The sequence below is a fragment of the Petaurus breviceps genome, unplaced genomic scaffold, assembly GCF_028583685.1.
Source record: "Petaurus breviceps papuanus isolate PSGF00001 unplaced genomic scaffold, PetGlider_PUasm1.0 47, whole genome shotgun sequence".
NCBI lineage: Eukaryota > Metazoa > Chordata > Mammalia > Diprotodontia > Petauridae > Petaurus > Petaurus breviceps.
The window spans coordinates 8,565,999-8,590,625 of NW_027186349.1; the positions used below are offsets into that span (position 1 = coordinate 8,565,999).

The window sequence follows — 24,627 nt, forward strand, 5'->3', positions numbered from 1 at the left end:
GCCATTGTAATATAATGCCAAGGAAAGGCAACTTCCCAAGGTTCAAAATACCAGCATAGGTGCTCTCCATTTTATTCAGTGACAAACCAAGAACAGAGAAGATCAAAACATAACATCATTCAAAATTCAGCATTTACTAAGTGTGATTAAATAATCTCCAAGCACTACCCCACCCCAGGACCTTCCAATCATTCAATCAATTACAAAGTCTCTGTTCTAAATACTTCTCCACCCTTAGGCTGTACCTTCATTTGGTCCATCACAAAGCACAAAAAGGTCAAAAGTTCCCCACCCCTGGATCACAATTGAATCTACCCCAGAGTTACATCAAGTTTAAACACAGCACTTAATACCCAAATGGAGGTCTTTTCTTCATCTTGACAGGAGGCAAGTTCTCAGCAATCTTAGTTCCTGGGGAGACAAGGCTTAGCAAGGCCATAAGATACATTGCCAGTCCCTTCATGAATTCATCCTCTGTCTGTAGAACAGTCCTAGAACCCCTGAACACATTAGCAAAGCCCTCTCCCAGGATTTCTGTAAACATACAACAAGAAAATCCTTCTTCAGGGCTTCTGAACCAACAGAAAGGCTCCCAGACCCCTGCAACAACAGCACTGTCCTTCACCAGTGGACAGTATTCATTCTGTCTGCAGGACAGTCTCCAGACCCCTGCAACAACAGCACTGTCCCTCACCAGTGGACAGTATTCACTCTCTGTCTGCAGGACAATCTCAGGCCTTCTTAGCGAACAGCCAGGTTCCAGGACTTCTTCAACAACAGGACTGTCTTTCACCAGTGGACAAATCTGGCAAAAGAACATCAAAACAGACAGACAAAGTACCAGCAAAACAGCCATGTCTCCTCAGTCCTTGGCAGCTCAGGGGGCAGGTCTCAAAAGTCAGGGGCAATTCAAAGCGGCCACCAGCAATTCTCTTAGTCTCTCTCCCTGCCTCCTCGTGGGTGCTGCTTCCAAAAAAGGTCTTCCGCCTCTCTCTTGTCTCTCCAAATCTACCACCAGCTCCGCCCAGTTCAGGACCCTCTTTTCACATCAACAAGTCCATCCCACAGGTGGGATCAACAAGCTCTGGGTTTTAACACAATCAACTTGAAAACCAAGCCCAAGACAGGGGAATCTCCACATTCCATTACTATCACAGCCATTTCTCCCCACAGATCAGTCATTCTTTTAAAAAATAAGAGATAACAGGTAAGAAGCAACTTCCATTGCAATGTTGAAACCCTTGACATTTCTATGTAACAAATCTCCAACCAGGACTATTCTACTTTTTGTTCACTATCACAAACACCCCTATTCTGGGAAGATTCAGTCAAGCTAACATGAGTAAATACCTGCTAGCAGGGTTTCACCAGCAGGGGTTCCACCACCCAGGGTTTCCTAGAGAACTGTCACAGACTCCTTCCAAGACTGCCACTCTTAATTAAAGCACTTTCAAGGCAAACTCCCAGGAGCACAGTGCCCCATCGTTATCCTAGCAGCCCTTGCAAAGGATGGTTGATTGCTCCTATGACCAACAAAACAACAATCTATTCATTTCATCTAAGCCCTCCCAAAAAACCTTAATGTTACTTCTTAAGCCAAAAAACCTGTCCTTTGATCTACAACATGTTTGCTTCTATCCAAGTTTCAAAAGTGGAAATTCACTCACACACCCACACAACACACACATACACACAAACACACACACATACACACACACACACACACCCCCTGACTATCCAACCTAATAAAAACGTCCTATTGGTAGAAATGAGAAGAAACTTAAGTTATATAACATTAGTTAAGGGATTTAAGGAAAGCTGTATTCACAAAAGGAGAGGAGTTTAGGTAGCTTTGGAAAGAGCTGGGTTGACAGGTTCTAATCCTAGTTCTACCACTGTAGCACCAAGCAAATCACCAGATCTCTCTAGACCTGTTTCCTTATCTGTAACTAATTTTCCAATACAAAAATAGTCATGTTAAATGCATTTCAGAACACTATTCTATTAGAGCATAAAAATTACATGGCACTATCCCCCCATGATCTTAATGAAGACACCCTTATTAAATATTTTTAAAATTCATTCTTAAGCAGTCATATGCAAATATTTACCTACTCTACAATGCAGATTAAGTGTAACATTTTTATTTTAAACTGACCAAATTAAGCTTCCCCATAATGATTTTTTCCCCAAAAAATTATAGTCCCCTACTAAAGAATTGCACATATATTTAAAGGTACAATTTAGCAGAAATTATTCAACCTCTAAGGATCAGCCTGAGTAAACTACATTTAGTCTTGATGAAAATTTCAGCATTTGCATTAAAATATTTCTCCACTATAATCTTGGTTCAAACTAAGGACAATGATACTAAGTTATGAGAGAGGAGCTGAAAGGTCAACCCTTCCCATCACAGTCAAAATGGAAATGTGGAAAATCACTGCAGACATTTACTTTGCCAAATCAAACCCATAAGAATTTGGCCAAAATTTCATCACATCCATGAACTCAATTTCCCATTTCAAATAGGTTTTGGGTTCATGATACTCCTTAATTTGGTTATACATTGTAATGGGAATGTAAATTTGAAGATCTTCCCTGCCCCTAGGCTAAAGTGCACCTGGAGCCTGGGGTGGGAGGCTTGTTTTTCAATAGATACTTCTTAATTGGCCAGTGAGTCAATAAGGTTGTTACATTTTCTGAGCCAGGAGAAGGCTATATAAGCCCTGAAGTGTAGCTTTGTTTTGGGGCTCACTTTGAGAAGTGTTCTGTGATTTGATCTGGATTCTGGTTGTCCAGAGCCCCCCCTGGCTTTGAAAAACCCAGATGTTGATTGGGTATGGATGTAATGGTTGGACAGTTTGGAAAGCTGTCTACTTGATCTGTTTCTGTCTTGATAATTCTGTCTGTATATTCTGAAGTTCGGGGTGCTGACCTCTTTCCCCTGAACTAGGTAAATGACACATGTTTGACTGATTAAAGTAAGCTTGTTAACCCATTTTGAGTTGCTTTCCTTTATCAAAGCAGATCCAAGAACCTATATTGGCAGCAAACCCTGAGGACGCTTGGGGTGCTTGCTGCTACATACATGCATGCCAGAGGACAGTCGTGTTAAAAGCTTCATTTATTTGTTTCAAGTTCAGGTAGCATCTGGTACATGCAAACCATGCCATTACCACTGCACAGAGCAGGGACTAAATGATTTTTTTCCCCATTTTCCTAATATGGTCAACTGCAGGGCACTTTAATAGCTAACAGCATTATTAGCCTAACTTTACAAAGTCTGTGGTGATGGAGTGAGCATATTTTTTTTAAGTATTTATTTGATTTATCAACCCTATTTTATTGCTAGGTCTGCAGACTTAGGGGAAAGAAACATTTCCACAATTTATTCCTGACTCCTCACTCATAGCAGTGTACTGCAGAAACTGAGATCTACAATGTAATACATTTTAGTTCCCAACAAAGAATACAGGATTTAATTTTTCTTTGGAGCCACAACCTTGGGAAGGAAGAACAGTGTGGGAGTCATTAGTACTAATTGCTTGTTAATGTCTCAGAACTGAAGCAATTACTAGTAGAGTTACTGCCTGGAAACCGAAAGTTTATACTAATTGGAGTTCATCAGTTCCTCATCTATCCATTAAGCACCCTACAAGAGAGGGAAAATCCTGGTCATATATGGAAAGTCATCCTGTCTAAGGCTCTTCTCACTGCAAACAAGTTACAGTACATCCTACTCCACAATAGGTATAATGTAAGTTTCCCTACAAGACGATCAGGGTGGTTGATTTTTTAATTAACAAACTTAATATTTAATAAAAATTTAGTATCTTAAATTTAAATTTAATAAATTTCAACACCTTATATTTTATACAAAGATGTGCTCCAAATCTATAGGTGACCTAGATATAAATGATCACATCATAAACAAATAAACCCCTTAACTAATGCTATGTAACTAGTTTTCTTCACATTTCTACCAATAGGATGTTTTTATTAGGTTGGATAGTCAGAAGTTATGTGTGTGTGTGTGAATTTCCACTTTTAAAACCTGGATGGAAATAAGCATATGCTGTAGGTCAAAGCACAGGTTTTTGGCTTAAGAAGAAACAGGTAAGGATTTTTAGGGAGGAGTAGATGAACTGAATGGATCATTGTTTTGTTGGTCATAGGAGCAATCAGTCAACTTTTGCTTGGGCAGCTAGGATAAGGGTGGGGCACTGTGCTCCTCAGCCTCTGAAATGTATAGAGCACTGGCCCTGGAGTCAGGAGGACCTGAGCTCAAATTTGACCTTCAGCAAGTCATTTAACCCCAATTGCCCTGTCTTGTCCCCTCCAAAAAGCAAAAAACAAACAAACAAAATAAACGTACTTTAATTATGAGTGACAGGAAGGAGCCTGCCAGTCCTCTAAGGAACCCTGGGTAATAGAACCCTACTCACAGGTACTTACTCTTGTTAGCTTGACTGAATCTTCACAGAAACAAGGAAAAAACTTAGCTGTCAGATTTATGGATAAGAGAAGTTTATGATCAAAGAACAGAGAGGATCTGGTAGGTCTCATTTTCAAGAAATACTCTGTGTTCCAAAAGTTTTAGTGTAGTTTTAAACTATAAAACCTTAAAATTCTACTAAGTTATGGGAAACCTGTAAACCCCCCCCCCCCCAAAAAAAAAAAGAAATCAGAATGAAAAATGACCCTTTTTGTGTAAAAATATTTATAGCAGCTCTTTTTGTGGTGGGAAAGAGAGAGAGAAACCCAAGAAACTAGGAAGGAAGATGCCCATCAATTAAGGAATGCCTAAATAAGCTGTGGCATATGAATACAATAGAGTACTAATGTTCTATACAGAAAGAGGAAGTAGATGATTTCAAGAAGACAGGAGAAGATTTAGATGAACTGATACAGATTGCAGGTTACAGAACCAGAATAATTTACAATATATTAATTTTATAAAAATGAATGATTTGGAGGATTTTTCTAAACCAATGAAGAATGAAATTAGCAGAACCAGGAGAACAATTTATATTATAAATACAAATTTTGAGAGCTGTAAGAACTATGATACATAAAGCCAATGAGAGCATTTGTCAATATTTTTCGCAAGAAATTTTCTTTTTTTTCCCCTAATGTGGTAAGAGGTAGAAAGGAAAGAAAAAAAATCAATTTTCTGTTCAATTTTTTTAAGAGGTGAGAGGGGAAGAGAGAGTGCTTACAGACGTGAAACATTGCATAGTATTCTCAGATGAAGTCACTTTGGTGACATTGGTTTTACATAAACCGGTTTCACTCTGTTATGAGACTTCTCATGAAATCTGTAGATATCTGTAATGTAAAAACAAAACACATCAATAAAATTCTTTCAAAAAAGAGGGAAAAAGCCAGAAAACATTTTGTGACTCTGAAAAGAAACCACTATTCCTATGTAGCTAAGCTAAAGAAAACCATTTTCCCTATTTGTAGTTTATTGTAAAGGGGGGGAGAGGAGGGTCAGATGAAATAATACCCAAATGTTAGTTCATCATTCCTACATTTCTGTGAGATGGGCAGAGGCTCATGCTAAGTTAAGGTCTGGAGTTTTTAGTAGTTCCATTAGCTATCTAATGACTCAGATTACTTCTTGTCTAACTTAACTTTCCAAAGTAGTCTATTTTACTGTCCTTTCAAAGAGTGGAGGTGTGATGTTTTTATTATCACAGAATCATAAATTTGGAGCTGAAGGAAACCTTAGATATCATCTAATGCAACCCCTTCATTTCACAGATGAATGAAGAAAGTGAGGCCCCAGAGAGTTAGCGACTGGCCTATGGTCACAGAGTGACAAGAATCAGAATGCAAACCCTGATTCTCTAAATCCTTGGCTCATAATTTTTTCAGCTGAAGGGAAGGTAGCCCTTTTACCTCAGGTTGTTTCTCAAGGGTAAGCTGGCCCTGAGGTGTGTAACCTATGACCTCAATGTCAGTGAGCAGCAATAAATACCACTCAATGCCTGGTGGCCAGCCTTCCCTCCCTTCAGTGCCCATAAGCACTATGAATTTCACTCCAATAGTGACAGGTCCTTGTCCCTTGAACTTAGAATTTAAATCCTAATGACAATACAGTTTAAATTCACTTAGAACAAGAGTAGTTTAGTTAAGGTTATAAATGTATTGCTTGTTAAAGAAATTCATTGTGAATAAAAGATTATCTTATTATTCATTAAAATATTCAAAATTCTGAGTATCTGCTGCTAGGCAATTCTACTATGCCTTCCCTATCAACTTACCATCCCACTTTCCAAAGAGGCTCTTCTAAACCCTTCCTCCTTTCCATCCTTCCTCAAATGTTTCATGGCTCCCTCTCCCCAAATCTCCCCACTGAGAACTTTTTCTACAGAAAATAATTGAATCCAATCAACATGAGCTTCCTCTTCCTCATCTCTCATCACCACTCTCTCTCCTGCTTCATCCTTGTCTCAGAAGATAAAGTGGCCCTCCTCCTTAGCAAGGCTAACTAACCCCTTTACTTGTTCCAGTGGTCCAAGCACACCCAGTCTTTTCCAATAAATTGCCCTCTCTGTCATCCGTACTCTATCACTTATTTTCAAATCTCTCTCTGTCTACTAATTCCCTACTGCCTACAAACATGTCTGTTTTCCCAATCCTGGGGGGGTGGGGAGAGGACTCTTACTTGATCCTTCCATCCCTGCTACCATCCTTTATCTCTTCTGTCCTTTGTAGCTAAACTGCTTGAAAAGGCAGTTTACAATAGGTGTATCTATTTTCTCTCCTTTTTCTCTCTTAATGTTTACTCTCTTATGTTCTGTCTTTTGACCTTATAATTTTCCAGAATTACCAATGATCTCTTTACTTGACAAACCTAATGGCTTATTCTCAATCATCACTCTCTTTGACTTCTCTGCAGCCTTTGGCATTGTTTGATCACCCTCTCCTCCTTGATCTACTATGTTCTGGGTTTGGGGGACACCACTCTCCTGATTCTTCTACCCATTTGACCCACTCCTCTTTCTCCTTTGTTGTTCAGTCACTACGGTTGTGTCAGACTCTTTGTGACCCTATTTGGGTTTTTCTTGGCAAACATAGTGGAGTGGTTGCCATTACTTTCTCCAGCTCATTTTATAGATGAGGAAACTGAGATCAAAAGGGTTAAAAGGTGTGAGGCCACATTTAAATTCGGGAAGTTTAGTCTTCTTTGTCTCCAGGTCTGGTGCCCTATCCACAGTAACACCCAGCTGCCCAACAAACTCCTATGCTGGATCCTAATTCAGATCACTCCTCCTAACTGTCAGTGTCCCTTCAGGGTTTTCTGTCCTCTTCTCTTCACCCTCTACAGTACTTTACTGGGTGATCTGAATCAGCTTCCTTTAATTTAGTTATCATGTCTATACTGATGATTCTCATCTACTTATCCTGCCCTAACCTCTCTGCTGACCTTCAATCTCCCATCTCCAACTGCCTTTCAAACATCTGGAACTGGATGTCCAATAGACATCTGAAATTCAACTTGTCCAAAAAGAAATTCATTCTTTCCCATAATCTCTGCCATTCTCCAGCCTTCCCTATACCATGAAGAACAACAACACCATCTTCCTGCCCCTTAGGCTCAAAACCTAGTTACCCTTGACTGGTCAATCTCCCTCACTCCATCTCCCCAAGATCTAATCTGTAACCAAAGACTGATGACTTCACCTTTCAACATCTCTCAAGAATGCCCTCGGACACCTAGGCTATTACTATAACTTGCTGGTGGGTCTGCCTGCCTCAAGTCTCTCCCTGCTCCAGTCCATCCTCCATTTGACCCCCAAAGTGATTTTCCTCAAGCTCAGGTCTGTCATCCAGCTACTAAATAAATAACAATGGTTTCCCTTTTGCCTCCAAGATCAAACATAAAATGCTCTGGCATTCAAAGCCCTTCATAACCTACCATTCTAGTCTGTAAGACTAGAACCTTCTAGGTATTCCAGGTATTCAGAACACCTTACTCCCCACCACACCCTCTTCAATCAAGAGGCACTGACTGGCCCCCTTACTCTTCCACAAACAAGATAATCCTCCCAGTCCAGGGCATTTTCTCTGGCTAGCCCTCATACCTGGAATGCCTTCTTTCCTCAATTCTATCCACTGATTTCTTTAGCTTACATTAAAAATTCCAACTAAAATCCCATCTTTTGGTGCAGGCCTTTACCAGAACCTCTTAATTCTATTGCCTTCCCTCTATTATTTCCTATTTATCCTATATATAGCTTGCTTGGTATATATTTGTTTGCATGTCGTCTCCCTTACTAAGATTATAAGATCCTTGAGCCCAGGGGACTGTCTTTTGCCTTTTTTGAACCACTAGTCCTTAGCACAGTGCCTGACACATAGCAGGCACTTAATAAATGTTTATTGATTAACTGATATCTTATTGTAATAGGCATCAGCAAATTACAAAGGGATCTGAAATCTAGAGCTAAGGGTGAATTATTGAATTATTAAGAATACACACAAATTTGTAAAAAATCTTTTTTAAAAGTTGACTGCAGCTTCCCCGGGGCAGCTAGGTGGGGCAGTAAATAGAGCACAGAGAGTCCAAATCAGGTCTCACACTCGTGAGACTAGCTGTGAGATCTAGCTGTGTGACTTTGGGCAAGTCACTTAACCCCAATTGCCTTGCCTTTCCCCCTCAAAAAAAAAAAATAACTTCCCAAATCAAGCGTTTTATGTAGACACATCCACAAAGTCACTAAGAATCCCAATTTCCCTAACTGAAATGCCTCTCACGCTAGAATCCCTTGAATGCCACTATAATACCATCAGAATGATTTTTACAGCCCAGGAATAAACAGAGAAGCACCATTCTTTTACTTCTTTTTTATTAATTTTAAGGTTTTAAAATGTTACTCAAGTCCACAAAAAAAGATCAAATATCTATTAATATTTTACCTAGGACTGTGAAGCCCTGGTAGCCCTCATTCACTTTTCCCTTTCTCTTATCTGTCCTCCCTTTAACTCTTCTGCTTCTTCTACTTTCTTTTTCCTCTCCACTTTTTGCCACTCCCCACCCTTGGCCCTACCTCAGAAAATGCTCTACTGGTGGTGGTTCTTTAGGCCAAAAAGAAAAAAAACTTGTTCACATGACCTGCAACTATATTACTATTAGTATTGTGGAGGAAATGAATAAAACCTGTGTGTTGAGTTTGAGGAAAACGTCTCCAGAAGAAACAGTTAACTTGCAGGCCAAAGAAAGTTAATAGTAAAAAAGGGTTTTATTCAACAGGATAAGCACCCTATGGGACGGCCAGGTGTGGCAGTGAGTAAAAGAGCACCGGCCTGGAGTTGGGAGACCCAGGATCGGTTCTGGCCTCAGATACTTAGCACCCACACAAAATAACTGGCCATGAAACCTTGAGCTAGTTACTTAACCCCAATTGCTTTAAAAAAAAAAAAGATAAGCACCCTGATTCTACCTAGAGGGAGGCCTCCAATATCTTTGAGATCCCCTCCCCCCACCTGGACATTCTGATGAGATTAACTACAGAAGGAACAATCCCACCAGGATCTTTGGCAATTCCTGATACACTAAGGCTAACAAGTTAACAGCCCCCAGGTAGGAGCAGGTCCCCACCCCAAAAACCAGACAGTCTACCCCTATTACTGAACCTCCCAAATAAAGCAAGTGGCCCTGCTGCCTCACCAGAAATGCTTCTTCAGTTGCCAGACCTAAGGCTGCCCCAAATATGTCTCCCTTTGTCCAGTGAATTGCTAGCCAAGGGGCAATTGCCCATTAGCTAATACTAACTAACCTCTTTATTATATAGCCTCCAGACTTCCAGAACTCCAGTCAAATGGATGAAGATAGGAAGAGGATGAAGGTGGGAGAAGTTACCCCATAGAAGGATCTCAGCAGTAGAGGTGGGGAATCTGCAGCTCAGGCCAAGTGTGGCCTCCTAGGTCCTTGGGTGTGCTCTTCTCAAGTTTTACAGAACAAATCCTTTTGTTAAGTGGATTTGTTCTGTGAAGCTTGGATTCAGTCAAAGGGCAACACTTGAGGGCCTGGAGGCCACAGATTCCCCACCCCTGGGGTGGAGCAATTATCCAAACAACATTCACACTTATATTGTGTTTCAAGGAAAAATTGCTTTCCTCACAACCTAATGGAGTATAAACATCATCCCCATTTTAGGGGCAGCTTAGGTGGCACAGTGGATTAGTGTGCTGGCCCTGGAGTCGGCCCTGGAGTCAAGGGGACATGAGGTCAAATCCAGTTTCAGATAATCACTAGCTGTGTGACCCTAGGCAAGTCACTTACTTAACATTATTTGACTCAGTTTTCTCATCTATAAAATGGGCTGGAGAAGGAAATGGCAAAACACTCCAGTATCTTTGCCTAGAAAACCCCAAGTGGGGTCACTAAAAGTCAGACACAACTGAACAACCACAATACCCACATTTTCCAGAAAGAAAAAGAACTTTTACAGAGGAACCTGAGTTTCTGCAGTTAAATGATAGGAGATCTACCAAGGTTGCACTACTACTAAAGCCTCAGATCAGGCACTCAAAACCAGATCTTGACTCCAAGACCCACTTCCACTACACCTCACCAACTCTTGCTCAGTATATTTAATTTCAAATCAGAGAGGAAAAGTAAAAACATGGGAAAATGAAGAATATTTTTATTCAAATCTATCTGATGTTTCATGCTTGTTAGTAAAACAAGGGTTTGAAAAATTTCAATGCTAACTAATATTGTACTGAAGGTTGGGTTGAGCAAGGCCATTTTCAAAAAAAGAAACTTGATATTTAACAAGAAATGCTGCATAAAGTTAACTGACTAGAAAGATAGGTGAATACCAGAATCAAATTTAAATTTCACTCCACCCCAAAGTCACATACCAGCATCACCAAGTTTACAAATTATTCAAAAATATTTTTGCTGTTTGCCAGATATTTCTCCACCAGGTATGCTATGCAGAATAGATAGCCAACTTGTTGGGGCATGCAACCTATTTACCACTGTGTAATTTGCTGCCAACCTACTTAATACTAGAGGGGGGAAATATGTGTACTTTTCTCCCTTAGTTGTGACTGTTTTTCAAAACTAACCACATTTCTTTCAGTGATTCTGGAAATATTTTTGCTGTAAAATTATCCTGAGTTTACTTGGTCCAGCCCACGAAGGGTGATAGGCATTTCATTTGCATAGCCATTGTCAATACTTGCTTGAATTCTAACCTGATTGGGGAATGGGGTGGGGGAAAAAGGGGGCAGTTCAAAATTATAAGAGCTCTTAAGAGAGCAGATGAAACCAGTGACCATTTGTGCAACTGCAATCCGATCCAGAATCCCTTATGTTACTCTTGTGAAGAACAGACATATTTTGGAAGAATGTAGTATTCAAAGCCCAAAATCATTAATGTTATTTTTTTTTAATTCCATAACAAAAATCATCCTTTTTTAAAAAAAAATTAGTAGTTCAATTTACCTGTTCCTTTCATGGTATCCAGCATAGTAAAAGAGTAAAGGCCATAGATTTGGATTAAGAGGACCTCTATGTAATAACAGCTAAAATTTTTATGGTGCTTTAAGATTAAGTAATTTACATATTATCTCATTTGAACCTCACAACAAGGTGCTATTATTATTCCCATTTTATAGAGGAAAACAGAAAAAGTTTAACTAATTTAACCTGGGTCACATGGCTAAGTGTCAGAGGTAGAATATAAACTCACTGTTTTCCTGATTCTTGAGCAACTAGATAAAGCACCAGCCCTGGAATGAGGAAGACCCGAGTTAAAATTTGACCTCAGACACTAGCTGTGTGACCCTGGACAAGTCACTCAGCCCTGTTTGCCTCAGTTTCTGTTATCTGTAAAAATGAGCTGGAGAAGAAAATAGCAAACCAGTCCACTATCTTTGCCAAGAAAACTCCAAATGAGGTCACAAAGAGTCAGACACAACTGAAACGACTCGACATTTCCTAACACTTAAGTCCAATAGTCTATCCACTATGTTATAAAATTGCTACTAACATTAGGAGGTACAGTGGATAGAGTGCTGGGTCTGAATTCAGGAAGATCAGGACTCAAATCTGATGTCAAGACACTATGTGACCCTTCTTGTTTCCTTCAGTTTCCTCATCAGTAAAATGGGCTTAACAATAATCTATTTCTCACAGTTGTTGTGAGGATCAATTGAGATAATAATTATAAAGTACAGTGTCTATCATGTTAAGTGCTATATTAGCTATTATTATTGTTATTGTTATTATGTGGTCTTACATTTAACTTCTCTGGTCCTCTTATTCCTTGACTGTAAAATGAGACTTACTAAACTAGATCGATCATTTGAGGTTCCTTCTATTGATTTAGAAAGATGGTAACTGAATTATGCACAAAGAAGGTCTTCGACATTTAGCCCATTGCTAAATTATACACTGAATATAACAGAGACACCATAGTGATTTGGATGTTACTACAGGTATGAACTGGGTTAGATACTTCCCCTCCCTGAGGCATAAATGTCCTGTATGGCAAAAAAAGACTAGAAGACCTCTTCCAACCCTAAGTCTATATTGTTGAGATTTATGAGATCTCATTTCCTCACCAGAATATAGAGTACCTTTCTCTTTCTTCAGTGGCAGTCCAGCTATGAACTCCATTGCCTGCACTCCCAAGTCTGTCGCCAAAGGACTACTGTTTGTATGACCACTATTGGGCAAAATTGCAGAGGACACTATTACCTTATCTTAAATAAATACCTCACTAATATGTCTTCCCAACCATTCCACTAAATAAAAATTATTTCAGCTGGATTTTTAGCTAGGTCAGTCTTTCAGTTGAGTGAGGTAGCCTATTTACAGTAAATAATTTCCCCTTAAGGGCTGAGTCACACTGAAAAAAGAAACTTGTGTTAATCTTTTATCTACAGAACAAGATTACACTAGTATAAAATACAAGTCATCGTGCTTCTTTAAGAGAAGCAAAGAGCATGCTTCACGCAAGTAAATTGTTTTTGAAGCCACGTTGTAGGAGCACTAATGTATCAAAGGAGGAGATTTGAACAAAAGATCTCCCTGGCTACTGAGGAAATCGCAAGGCCACAATAAATCTCCATCAATAGGGCATTATTCACTGAGGTTTGGTAACTAAGAGGAGCCCCAGGACCTATTGTTATCATTAATTGTTAAGATTTTTTTTTTTTGGCCACAGAAAAATGAGTCATTCTGGGAAGATTCAAGAAAAGTATTATCAGGGCAGGTTTGGAGGATTTGATAAACAGCCTGGAGGTCACCCAACCTACCCCAAGTCAAAAAAGGTAAAATATCTCCTAATCTTGGTTCACTGACCTCCCTAACTCCCATAACCCACCTGTTTTCTTCAGTAAGCAAGAATACTGTAAAGCAAAAGTTCTTAACGTGTGTGTTATGGAGTATTTTGGCAATCTGGTAAAGCCCTTCTTAGAATGTTTTTAAATACACATACTAAATTATATAATAAATTCACAGGCACCAGGTTAAGAAACTTCTCAAAACTAAAAGCTAAACTAAACTAAAAGCAAAACTAAAAACTAAAACTAAAAAGCAATCTTTGAGAATACATATGGAATGATATATGAACTGACCATTTTTACCACTTTAACATTTTAGAAGCTGTAGGCTTAAATTTTAGACATTTTGTACCAAGTGTTTTTGCAAACTGGACACTTGACCTTTTCTTTACACTTTTGGCTAAAGAGTCCATGAATGTGCATGAACCCAAGTTCGAGCAAACAAGGTCAATTTAAACTGCAGAAGTGTTTATATTATATAAACATATATGTTAAATACAATACAATGAGAGCTGTCTACACACAAATTGCCTTTGTAGAAGGCTAGCAATCTGTAGAAGTTTCCTTGATTTGTGGAGGATTTCACAGGATTTTTTTTGACTTTTTTTTTTCCCAAAAATGGTTTAGGATTTGTGTAGAGCATTATGCTTCCTTAATGGAAAAGAGTTTCAGCAAACTGTACCCAGAGTCCAAGTTAGCTCATTCCTTCCTTTTTTTCTTTTCTTGAAGCAATACAGGAAACTTGAGTTCAGAGAAGAACTGGGATTTATTTCACTTTCTTAATCCAATGAACAGCTGATTTATATTTCTCCTCAAGTCTTTAAAAAGGTTGGTTCTCAGTCTGTTCAATAAACTGTACTGGTTTTCAAATCAAAATGAGCACCTGGTTTGGTCCAAAAATGTAACAATCATTTACTGTATGTGCATAAGGGTTACTTTGGTGTCTTAGAATTAATTTATTTTATGTTAATATAATTCCCCCCAAAATTTGTCTTAATTCTTGTGGATACAATCTTACTCAACTCCTATTCTGATCCCAGAGCTTCACAATAAAATGAACAATTGTTTTATGGAAACAGCTATTTAGTGGAATATTTATCTAAAAATAATTTGCTTGAACAAAGTTTTCTCTTATCTAAGCTTTTATGTTCTCCCAAGGCCAAATTATTCATTGCCTAGCTGCCAACCTGCTAGCCTTTCAGTTTTATAGTTAATTAAAAGCATTTCCAGTTTGGAAGTATCTATCCCAGCATGTAGCATAGCCTTTGAAAACCCAAATTTCCAGACCATGATGAAGCCACAGAGCTTGTGTGGTTACCACCACTAAAGTTAAATGGGAAAATGGGTGCTTTCAAAATATGAAGCAAAAATCTATAACCTTTAAAATTAAGGTTATTCAGAGTGAGAATCATTAGAAAATTTTAAGGTTATTTTAAAATTTAACCTAAATGGTATTTTAGTTTGTCTAAAATCCAGGGGTCTACTTAAGTAAGTTTACTTCAGCATCCTTATGATTAAACTATTATACCTGATATAACGAATGAGTTAGCTGGCTTGTGTTCCAACGCTGCCTCTGGCACTACCTAGTGCCACTGTGGATTTGGGGAAGTCAGTTAATGTCCATGGGATCTCAGTTTCCTCATCTGTAAAATAAGAGAGCTATCTACACTAGATGGTGTCTAGGAATCTCTTCTAAATCTACGTTTGTGATTATATATCTGTAGCATAGTATTTTGAAAAGAGCTGAAATCAAAAGATCTTGGTTCAAATCCTAGTTCTGCTTACTTATTACCTACATGACTTCCCCTCTCTGGACTTCAGTTACATCATCTGGAAATGAGAGAATTGGGTTAACTGAATTTTAACATTTCCTCCAGCTCCAAATTCCATGACCAAGTTAAACTGAAGGGTTTTTTATAGGTCACAATTCCAAGCTGAGGAAAATTTAAGAATGTCAGCATTAACACATGAACCCTGATAACAAATGGCATTCAGAGTAAAAAGACATCTATCCCAAATATTTCCATAACAACCCCAGAACTATACCAGAGGTGGTCTCATGCTGGAGAAGGCTGGACTGGAAGACCTCAGATGCTCTTTCCATCCTAATAATTCTAGAACCTAAGAATTTCACTCCTGCACCAGGCCCAAGGAAAATGGAGCTTAATGTTTTCAAACATGAATGTCTCATATTCCAAGAAACTATTCACTGCCCTTATTTCAACTCTATCATCTAGCTAGCCCCATTCCTCAAACTCTCCATCTTTTCATCTTTGCTCTTATTTTTAAAAGGAAAGAAGATAGAACCAAAAAATACACACACAAACTCCTGTATAGTCGATATACATTGTAAATTAGAAATTAAGGATTTAGTAAGGGACATGAATGTGGGGAAAATAACTTCAATAGAGAACATTAAGGGATAAATGTCAAACTAATGGCAAAGATAAATGCACATGTGTGATCTTAGGCAAGGCACTTAAACTGTGAGACTCAGTTTATAGATTTATAAAATGAGGTCACATTGGATGAGTTCTAAATGTATGATCCAATGTTATCATAGCTGTATGACCTTAAATTCATTTCTTAGGTCTTCAGTTTTCTAATCTTTAAAATGAAGGGATTAGGGGCAGCTAGGTGATACAGTGAAAAAAGAGCACCAGCCCTGGAGTCAGGAGGAGCTTAGTTCAAATACTGCCTCAGACACTTGACACACTAGCCATGTGACCTTGGGCAAGTCACTTAACCCCAATTGCCCTGCCTTCCCCCCTCCAAAAAAGAAAAAAAAAATAAACATTTTCTCAGTAATTCAATACCTGGATCTTTTCTAATCTGACTCAACAGCAAGAAGTGCCCCTGCTGGTCTTTATGACATTCTTCAAAAGCAGTCAGCATTACATAGAGGACATTCTTTTTACGTTAACTACCATGTGCTTATTTGGAGAATTCCCAGCACATCACACCACTTAAGAGTAACTGGGAGTTTAAGAAAAAAGAATGCAAGCATCTAAAACAGATTCATCTCCTCCTGTTCTAAGAGAAAAATGGAAGAGGATATTGGGTCAAAACTGGTATTTGCTATTTTTTGTATGGAAAATGGAGTACCTGGTTTCATAATCATCTACTGCCACTTTAATGCATTTATTTAACTTCTTTCAACCCAATTTATACAACATGTACACTATTATACACACTCTTAGAGCACATTTTATGGTGCTTTAAGATCTACAAATCACTTTACAAGTGAACTCATTTGATCTTTACAACTCTATGAGGTACGTGCTATTAGATGAGGAAACTGAGGCTGGGAGGTTGAGTCACAGAGCTACTAATTGTCTGAAATATATTTTATATATGGATACTTAATACTGTTTCAATTTTATAATGAACAATATTCACTTAGATGAGATTATATATGTAAAGGGATATAGGTTACAAGTCAGCACGACTAAAAATTAGTCTCACTTGGAGTGCACATTAAATAAGACAAAAGTAGTTTGTTTCCCCTCTTTAAACAGTTCAACTCCTAAAAACTCTATTTTCCTCTGAAATTTAAAAAGCTGAGAGCTTCAGAAATGCAAAATCACCTCCAACACAACCTCAAGACTTTTCACATGGCTGATGAACCTCTATGGAAAAGAAGTAAATTAGCAATATTTAACAAGTACAACTTCAGCATCTAAACCTTTCTGGATAATTTGCTGGAGTTCCCAAAACATGCTGGTGACAAAAACCTTTTTGCTTCACGTCAGAAAAACAAGTAACTGGGTAATTATTGGGTCAGTCTGTACTTAACATCCCCAGCCCTCAAATGCCAAAAATGTGAAGACCAATTCCAAAAGACAGACCCACCCAAAATATTTGAAATTCCTAAGACTGGCTCAACTTTTCCTCTCTTTATCCACAAAGCTGGGAAGATGATAATTGTCACTAAGGAACTGTAAGACAAAGATCTACTTAGACAAAGACTACACAAGAAAGAGCCAAGGCTCAGAGCTTTTATACTAGTGGTTAGGTTTTGGTTTAAAGAAGAGTTAAGTACTCTCTTTGCTCCCACCCAGATTGTCAGTGGGGGCTAGTCATTCAATAAGAATTTTTTAAACACCTACCACCAAGAGTAAAAAAGGAAAGAACTGCTAATGAAAGAGCATAGTGATGTGGGAAAGCTAGGGACTTAGCCAGGATACCACACCCTAATTTTAATCCGGAGCCTACAATTTATTAGCTACAAGCTATCTATAAATATAAATTTCCTTGCACCCAACATTCTATGTAAGAAGTGGAATTCTAGTAACAATAGCCTTAGGTGCCAAAAAGTGGAACCCACCCACCTTCAAACACCTTACCCAAACTGAAAAATATAAAGCAAAGGAATAAGGAATTAAAGCATGAACCAAATTTTAAGAATTGTACTCAAGAGTCTTGTTCATTTTCTATATCAGACCCAAAGGATCTTTCCTCTGGACAGTAAAAGGAACCACTATCTCTCTAGGTAGAAACCACTGTGAAGCAACAGGCATAATATTTTTGTACCATTACTAAGTTGATAAAAATGCAAACAGTAATACAGAATGAAAGTGCTAGGTAGGTAGAAGCATAAATTCAAGGAAGAAATCCGAGAAAAAAATCATCCCCAAATTATTCATAGTTGTGGATGGGGCCAGAAATGTGTCAATTTAAGTAGAATGTTTTAATCTAGATTGATTTATCAACTCTTATTGACAATACTAGAGTGCTTCTTACAAATGCTTATGGCACTGACTCCCTTAGCAATGAAGTTAACCAATTCATTTCAGGGGCTTAAGTAAATTAAATACTCAAATCAGTTATTAATGTAATATGGGTTTCCCTTCATACTGATAAGTAGGATCTCAAGAGTTGTAAATGCTAATGGCCTCCTGACAAATTTCCTTGCCTCTGGTCTCCTGCTCCATTCCAATATTGATAACAAAATAATCTGCTCTAAAGAAAAGATCTGACCCTGTCTCCCTCCTCAAAAACCTTCAGTGATCCCTTAAAATGAAAGACCCTCAGCCTGGAATTTAAAGCCCTCACCCCACTAGCTCCACACTGAAATTTTCCAGGCTAATTTCACATTATAATCCTTCACATACTCTTTAAGTTTTGGGCAAATAGCTTGTTCCCCAAATCCACATGCCATTCTATGAGCTACATCAGATTCCCCTAATTTAGAGATAAAGAAACTACTGAAGAGATCACCTACCTATATTTTTCAAAGTCACCTCCACAGCAAGACAAGGGCTTAAAAGGGTTTTCTATCGATTAGACCACATTGCCACTCTTTAGAATGATCTATTTCTATTTCCCAGTAAGTGCAAGGATTGCATTCAGAGATGTGTGAGCCTACACCCAAAAGGAAAATGAGTTAAGGTATCTATTATGGGTAAACAAATAAATATGCCTAACTTTTGCACAGTTGGTGAAAAGGTGACATTAGAACTATAGAATTCAGTTATAGGATGTCTACACTCATAAATCACAGGCCTTTTACCCTTTTCCACCCCCAATATCACTTTATCCAAAAAATTACAGCAATATTCTCTAAAGAACAAGTCATTCTTAAAAGAGTAGACATTCATAAAACCACTGGAATCCAGTAAATACAATGAATTTCTGTGCCTTACTAGTCCAAACAAGGACCAAAAATCAAAGAGCAAATCTATGAAATTCTAAAATGATATGGGACATATGCTCCATAAGTGCTTTTCATTCACAACAAAACACCATTTTCTGATATTATCTTGAAAAATGTTTCTTTATGCGCTGAGCCCCTGTTGTGTTGCAGATGGTTTCCATTTCTAATGTTTTCAGGAATTTATTCCTAGATTTCTCTCCTCGTTCCAATCCCATTGCCACTGATTGCTTTGGCTTGTCAGGATCAGTTTCTTCTGTTTCTATAGCCTGTGTTCAAGAAAGTAGTGGCTTTAGGCTAAAGTCAGTCGAATCTTCAGGGCTTTGAAAGGGGAGTCATTTTGCATAAAATTTCTATTCATTAGGGCTCCCAGTGAAGAAAAACCAGTAACATAGATGTCATAAATTCTTTACTCCATGTGAACTGTGCCCCTTCAAGACACTCTATCTACATTTATTCTCCAAGTCACATCCTTGACACACATTCATTAAGCACCTTGGATGCACAGAACCATGCCAGAAAATAGACAGAATCATCAAAGCACCTTCCCAGCTTTCCAACTTGTGTGGAGAAACTTTAAAATTTTTCTTCAAGTACGGAGAACGAAACATAAAATAGAATACTTCCTGAGCATACAGTAACTATGAAATGTGTTACTCCATAACTTGTAACCGACAAATAGAATTTCCAGAGTGATACCTTAACAGAACAAATGTGTCAAAGAAACTTACCAAGGAAGTCTCCAACAAACAGAATTAGAATAAGAAAAGACCATTTCCCAGCTACACATTTACAGAAGTTTGCCATAACTGAGCCAAAGGAGAATGCATATTACCTTGCCTAAATTCATAAAGACACAATAAAAAAAGCTACTGAGACTAGTCAAGATACGATTCAGAGACACCCTATTTTCCCTAGCTAAGGCCCAGCAAGCAAGCTGTGCCCTGAGTTTGACTTAATAAAGTCAGAGGTTTACCAACCACTCACAACCAAGATCAAAGATAATCTTTTGGGTGCCCAAAGGCAATACAAGCTCATCCACATACTTAAGATTATTTCTGAACTGTTTGCACTCTAGTTTCACCAGGTGAGGCTACCATTAAGTAAATAGTAATCTTGTTAGACAGGGAGGTAAATTAATAAGTTTGTACCACAAGATTAGAGGGTCCCAGAAAGAACTTAGATCAACACAGTCCTTCCGAGAAGAATATGGGGCTAGTCTAGGTCATCATATATGTAAGCAATTTCTTTTAGTTGATGTGTGTATATATAGACACACATGTGTGTAAAATGTATAACATATTCTATATGTATGTAACACATATGTGTACATTATTTATATCTGAATGTCATGGCCAATTTTTTAAATCCTGTTACTTATCCCACTGATAAGCCTAGTTTAATAGCAGTTCTTATGAATCCCTTTTTCTTAAGTTTCTAAAAGAAACATGTTTTTAAAATGGGAATTAGGTTGGTAATTTTCAGTGGGTCCCATGGGGGACTGGCACATTAGCAACCTGGATAGTCCCTTTTTTTAAGATAAGAGGAAAAAAAACTTAAAAAAAAAACAATCAAGTTCCAAACGCAGCATGAAAATACTGCAACACAACATCCTAGGGTAGATTGGATTTATGTCATAAAATAAATTTTATTTTAACAAAATTTAATTACTGAATCATAAGTTCAAGTTGATACAAATTGGATCATGCAGTTAGATACAAACACAAATACTATACATTACAAAAAAATCTTTTTGGTTTACAGAGATAAATCTCTCCTTCCCAAAAGTCATACTTGTCCCCAGTATTGGCACACTTTATCTTGACCATGAATTGTGGTTTATCTGAAATAAAAACTGGAGAGACAAATACATCATTTTTAGACATTATGTTTGTTCTGTAAAATAATCAAGACCACCACATCACCACCCCCAAGCCTTTCGATTTAAAGTTAAGTGCCTTTGATACAGAGCCAAGTCTCAACTTTGAGAGCAATCACAAAAACTTAGAAATTAGACCAGTGATTTCATTTGGTATAGGACTGATTGAGTAATCTCCATCCACCAATGCAGGTCAGTGCCTTCTTTGAATTTAGTCTTAAAGGGTTTCCTAAGGCACTGAGAAGTTATGTGATTTGCCCAGTGTCCTCCCCATAGCCAATGTGTCAGAGGTTGGATTTGAACACAAGTCATCTTGGTTAGATAGGCAAAACTGCCTAAACAAACCTTGGTGTTCATATTTTCTTCAATTGAACTTTTCAAATTCAGGTGTATCTGGAAAACGATTGTCTATTTCAACTCCATAGCAAAAGCACAAGAATAAATCTTTCAATCTTATATCACTAGCAAAATGTTAATTGGCTATCAATATATGCAGGCAATTGTCTCCACTTTAACTCCTTTTCCTCACCTATTTTCTTGCAAAGGAATAGTAAAAACTACAAGAAGTAATCCAGACATGGAAAGGGAAAATAAAGCAATTGGTCAATTATACTGAACAAAAAGATTATTTTAAAATCCAAGATTCACTGAATTTAGGACTGTATAAAAGAACAAAAAACAAAATGCACCCTGCCCTTCCAATCCTGGATGGCCCTCCTAAACATCTGACTGCAAAGTGGTGGAACTATTGGGCTTCTTTTTCTCCTTCTCAGAATTTAAGACATGTGACCTGACATTCCATATGAAACTTCTGGTGAATGCAGAAATTTTGGGTCAAAGGAACCATATAATCAACTACCATAAGCAAGTTCTATCTTAACCCATTCAGCTACATAATCAAGATACAACCATTATATAAAATTGCAATCTTTCTTTGTAAATTTGTAAGCACACTAAGAGGCATGTATTTAAGACCACAAAAATCTATAAGCCTAAAGCTAGAATAAATTTTAAGAATCTGGTGAAGGGTGAGCACCCAGCAATCAACGTGATTTGATTTGGGCCATGCTCCTTGTTGACATTATGAAACCATATAGGAACAATTACCCTCACTCCAAATGTCTCCACAGTCAATTAGCATTTCCGTTTTGCTATTCTTTAAGGACCCAGCCTATCAATAATGTGGAAATGAAAATAACATAGGAAGGTTTAAACTACATGTTTGGGAAGGTAACCATTTTCTCTTCACTAGATTTTGAAGGCCATCTTGTTTGTGTGATTTCCAGTAGTAAACTTCCCAGAGCAGTGATGCCAGAGGCAACACCCAGATCACTTCTTGGTCAGCAGATCTGATTTAATCAAATAATCCAATAGAGAATCACGTGTGGAGGACAAAGGATGAAGAGATACTAATAAATAGTACCTTTACTTGTAATAAAGTACTGGGGGTTGGGAAGCTGTCATTATTAATAAGCATAGAAAAATTAGAATACAGTAAATCCCACCTTTAATATTTTAGGGATACAGTTGGATTTACAAAAAATTAACATTTTCACATTCATCATTAAGAAAGCAAGAGATGACATCCTGTATCAAAAGAACGTTTCCCTCCTTCCCCCAAAGACCTGCCATTACATCGCTGGATCTAATGCAACATTTAGGCCTTTGTTCCACCGATTCTGATATGAGCTCGGTTAGTGATGGAGAGATCAAGCCGCCTATGTCCCTCTCCACACCCAGCTCTCTGGCGCATGCGTGAGGCAAAGACAAAGGAATAGGTAATTACAGTCCAGTTTCATTCATTTTCACCGCAGTACTGGTCTATTAGCAAGAGCAGCAGTATCTTGGGGTAGATTCAACCCGACATACAAGAAAGACATGGATTTTTGAGTGTTCACTCAACAAACTAAACATCTGGGAAGAAGCTTCAGGGGAAATAGGGTCATAGTATTCATACAGATTATTCTAAAAATGTATAGATGCTGTTTACTTCAGTGCAGGAAAAAATTACATGGACAGGCGGAGTCCATGTAGTTTCAAGGCTGAAATCTTTATGGTAGGAAAGGGATAAGGATCCCAGCATAGCATTCGATGAATATTCATGGGAAAACTGCGCTTCGGAGCCAGGCAGTTTGCTAGCAATTAAGAAACGCGATAGTCAACCGGCTCGGCGAATTTGGTTGGGGGGAAGGGGGGGGAAGGAGGGCCGGTTTGGTGGGAGAAAATGAAGTGAGGGTGAGGAGGGCGGGAACCGGAGTCTGGTTGCAGCGTTAGCTCGGTTTAGGCGCAAGCCGCTAAACCTCAAACATTTGCATAAAGCGTTGACCACAGTGGGATTAAACCCCGTTTCCGTGCAGCTAGCATGCTGTCAATTCCAAGCAGATACACATTGACCAGTCACAGAATTAAAAACACGGAGCGCCTTTACTGAACACCAGGAAGGATATATTAATTGTCCAACAATCACAATAGGTTAGTGGAAATAATATATTGCCATGCTGAAGGATAGAGCTATGGGCTAAGCACGTTTTCAGATTCATGTTTTATTGCCTATATACCTTGATATCCTGGCTCTCCAAAGTCAAAGATCCCAAAATTGCCACAGGTAAATATAGCCAATTTCTAAAAGCAGCACCCTATTCCTGTCTCCCAAAAGATCACCCATTTCTTCTCCCCTCCTCCCCCCCCCCCCCCCCCCCCCCCCCCCCCCCACCCCCTCCCTACCCCCACCCCCCCTCGAGCCCCTCCATCTTTTCTCTCTGCCATGCCCCTAGCATGAAGCATTTTCTTCAAATTGTAATTCGCTCCAATTACACGTTTCTTTTAAACCCTCAAAAAACTGTTTTCCACCCAAGTTAAGGCGTGTGTGTGTCTATTTTTTTATATTCAATAGCTTCCCTCTTTGGCTATGCTCTCCAACCCACTAAGGCCCCCCACCCCCCCCCCTTTAATCACTCCCATCCCAATCCTTGCCTCCCTTTCTTTACAAATAGTGTAAACTTTGAGCAATTATTTCTATCCGATTGGAACCCTCGCATTAATTGATAGCTCTCTCCTTACAGAAACCAGAGGCTCACTCTGAGCCCAGCCAGACGACTCCTCTGTTTGAATGTGGAGGCGTTTCCCCCATTCCACTCCTTCAAATTCAGCCCCCCACCTTCCCGCTCCGGGGGAAGAAAGAAGGGGTTCGGGGGCAGAGGAAGAAGAGGAAGGGAGGCAGGAGGCAAAGGGGCTCCAAAGCAATGCTTCCCCATGTATGCAATGTGTAAATGGTAGAAAGGAGATGCTCCTCCTTACCTGGATTTGTTCTCTTTTCCGCCCCCTCGGTGTGTGTGTGGTGAGCCCTGGTGTCACCAAGAGAGACTAGAGGAGCCTAGGGTCCGCTCTACTAGGGCTGGGTGGCGCGATGTCTCTCCCGGGCTCGAGAGCGGAGACTGGAGTGAGGGAAGCCTATTGGAGCTATGCCGCCGCTGCTACTGCCGCCGCCGCTGCTGCCTCTGCATTTCTCATTCTCCCTCCCCTCGCCTGCCTCCCTCCTTCCCTTCCCCCCTCCCTCGTTCCCTCCCTCTTCCCCGCCTGCCTCCCCTCCCCCTTCGCCTCTTGGTAACAGTCTATGGGTAGTTCAAAAGCCACGCCAGCTCTGAGTGTGTTTGCGCCCCCCCCCCCAATTGCTTTATTTATTGGAAAGACTCCGCTCCCGCTCCCACCCAGTCTTAAGGGGGCGTCGAGACCCAACGTTTTAAAGAGAGGTGCTAAGAGCTCTGGGACGCAAGGTCCATTACTA

General features: G+C 39.1%; 1 protein-coding gene across 1 annotated transcript in view; it reads right to left on the reverse strand.

The window, feature by feature from the left end:
- BASP1 (brain abundant membrane attached signal protein 1) overlaps nucleotides 1–24,354 on the reverse strand; it is an 89,266-nt gene extending 64,912 nt beyond the window's left edge. The window contains exon 1 of the mRNA XM_069101405.1: nucleotides 24,141–24,354. The gene's annotated coding sequence lies outside the window, so the exon portion shown is untranslated. The remainder of the gene's footprint in view (nucleotides 1–24,140) is intronic.
- Nucleotides 24,355–24,627: the final 273 nt, after the last annotated feature.